Source organism: Elaeis guineensis, chromosome 2, assembly GCF_000442705.2.
Source record: "Elaeis guineensis isolate ETL-2024a chromosome 2, EG11, whole genome shotgun sequence".
Lineage (NCBI taxonomy): Eukaryota > Viridiplantae > Streptophyta > Magnoliopsida > Arecales > Arecaceae > Elaeis > Elaeis guineensis.
In genome coordinates this window covers 114,640,971-114,643,953 of record NC_025994.2, presented here as the reverse complement: position 1 = coordinate 114,643,953, position 2,983 = coordinate 114,640,971, and the positions used below count along the sequence as shown (strand labels likewise).

The window sequence follows — 2,983 nt, the reverse complement described above, 5'->3', positions numbered from 1 at the left end:
GTTTATATGACCAAGCAATATAAATGATAATAATTATGCATCTTCTAGATCTGTTAAGTTATTGAAAAAAATCAATATATTTAAAAAAAAAATTATGATAGATACAACTTGTAAGTAATATATATTATACACCAACTTCAAGTAAAATATCATTTTGAGTTGAATTGGTTCTATAATTATTTCATCGTGACAAAACTAAAATGAGGAAAAAAAAAATCAAAAGATAACTGTTGGTAGTATTTTCCAGTAAATTTTGTTGTGTATAAGTCCATAAATAGTAAAAAGTTATTGTACGTCACTTTCACCTAATTTTAAAAGTATTTATACTTTGATATGAAAAAAAAAAAAAGCCAAGAAATTTCGTGGATTTTTTTTTTTTTTTTTTTTTGGGCTCTGAACTGATTTTTTAATGTTTTTCTAAGTAAAATGGAGAAAATAACCCAAAAACGTTGTTGCTGCCCAGGATCGAACTGGGGACCTTTAGTGTGTAAGACTAACGTGATAACCACTACACCACAGCAACTGTTCATTATTTGGTCTATAAATGTATAAATCTAACCTAAATCCTTCCCCAGACGTTAGGCGCCGGTAAGGGTCCATTTATTCTTTGATTAATTAAGTCCCAGTGTGCCAACGACCGTGCAGTGTTGCAAATCTATCTGGAACAGCTGGCTCACTGTCGCTACAGTAACTCTCTTACAAGTTTTGACGTTGCCTTTTTCTCTCTTCTCCCTACTTTTATATGCTGTCTTTCAGTTGTGAGACTAGTGTCCTTGTCTTTTTATCTTCGGCTCCTTCTGCAAACTGCTGGCCCATCTATCCGTCGAGGGCCCGCTTTCTTGATTTGTCCTACAAGGCAGTTCTGTATACTCTTTTGTGGCTTTCTTGATATAGCTTGATTTCTTACCCAACACACACACACACACACACACACACACACACACACACACACACACACACATATATATATATATATATATATATATATCAGGAAGAAGAAACAAGAAATAGATGATGAGGTTGAGAGCCTCTAATATGTCCAGTCTGACTCAACAACGATCCATGTATGATCAAAACGAAGCTGTGCATTGCAATTTGCCGCTGGGCCTATCATCCAGTGTACCTAAATGGCACCATATTTAGAGGACAAAGTGTTTTGATGGACCTTTAGAGGACAAAGTTATTCGCCAACAGGGACATACACGTGGATGTAAAATTCTCGTTGCTGTTCTTTACTCATGTTAGGATTATATTTATAACCCATTCGTTCCTAGACCAATGGCAACAGCCACGTGAGAAAAATGTAGATGAACACCTGACACTTGCCAGATTGCACTGTGTCCTTCTTTGTACTAATTTTTGTATCGGAATTGAAGGCATTTCCACTGCCCCAGCGCTCATACGGTCCCGGCCATGTTTGATGGTTCACTGTTTTTCATCCGATCAGCGATGCCCGTAAAGGCTTTTATCACCCATCTCAGTCTCAGAGGGTACATAGTAGAGAGGTGGATAGATCGCGAGACATCCAACACGTTTATCGGACTTATCATATTTTGCTCACTATTTTGGAATTTTTAGGGGCACTCTTAGTCCTCAAGATTCACTCTTGACTCTTGAGGGAGCGCTCATATAGATGATTGAGGTCATACAACAGCTTTCTATCCCTTGGGAGCTCGGGATATTTGGAACCCCTCATCAGCTATTGCAGCAATTCAGATGGTTGTTATTACTTAGGAGGCCTCATTCTTGAGCTTTCTTAAGGTAAACTTTTCCGGTATTGTATCCGATGATGGCTCTTGAGGCAGAGTTGGATCCGTTATTACAGATTTTTGACTCATGCCTCGTTGCTGTTTAGGACAGTCGCCCATACTACATTACTATTCCTGATATTGTGTTAAAGACTGCACGGGCCGAGATGCACTGTATTAGAAGTTGTCTGTGAGCAGAGTGCATACAGCTCGAGAGGGATTCGATTATGGTTATCGGATGGATCCGACGGCAAACGAGTACAGCTACTAGTTGGCACCTCTTGCTTCAGGATGTTTGCCAGTTGCCAAGCGATTATACAGATCTTCTGGCTACTCACAACGAGATCCGCGATGACGAACGAAGTCCAACAAGCTTAAGATCAGTCCAAATAGAGATCGAATGAAGAAGATATGCTCGATAGAAGATGGCACGAAAATCGAAGCGGTGGAGGGCTGGCAGAAGCCGCATTAACGTGTGGACGCATGGTGTGCGGCATAGGCTCAGGCGGGTGCATGCGCAAGCACGCCCAGGTCCACGCAAGCGCACATGCAAGCGCGGCCCGTGCGATTTTCCCACGCAGTCTACGCACAGTGCATGGACCGACGGTCCATGGGGATCCATGTGGACCGAGCGAACGTTTCTTCTTTGTTTCACATGGTCCACGGTGGACCGGCGGGTATTTTTCTTTTATTTCTCACGGTCTAAAGGGATTTTGGTTGATCGGAGACTCCAGTTTTGTGCGATCGGATGGCTTGGAGTGTTGCCGGTCTTGATCCGATGGTTCCAAAAATTGTTTGCGGTTAGGAAGCCTAATTCGCTTTGGAGTCGGAATTGAGCTCGATCTAAGGCTATAAACGCCCCTATTAACAGAATAGAGAGAACAGAGCGTGGCACGGTGGCTTTGGTTGTTCGGTAGAGGACCACAGTAGTAGATCGAGAGGTGCCAACAAAGAGCAGGAGCAAGATGCTTCAGACAGGCTGTCAGGCAGCGGACAACAATTGCTTCAGGGGTTCAAGGGGGCCTTCTTAGAGAGAGAGCTTTTGTGAAGGAGAGCTTTTTATAGGGAAGAGATTGGGCGTATGAGAGTTGAGGGTGTGATCTCCTCTTGTAATTTTCTCTTTTTCATAGTGAAGCTTGTATGTCCTGTAGAGACGAACCTTTTGGCTGATCCACGTATTTGATTATTTTTGTTTTATTTTTTTTTTTTCTGCTGTGATGCATGGTATCGAAAAG

General features: G+C 41.9%; 1 non-coding gene across 1 annotated transcript; it reads right to left on the bottom strand.

The window, feature by feature from the left end:
* Positions 1-450: 450 nt before the first annotated feature.
* Positions 451-523, bottom strand: TRNAV-UAC (transfer RNA valine (anticodon UAC)). The gene has a single exon. It is a non-coding gene; the product is annotated as a tRNA-Val (tRNA).
* Between the last annotated feature and the right edge of the window lie 2,460 nt (positions 524-2,983).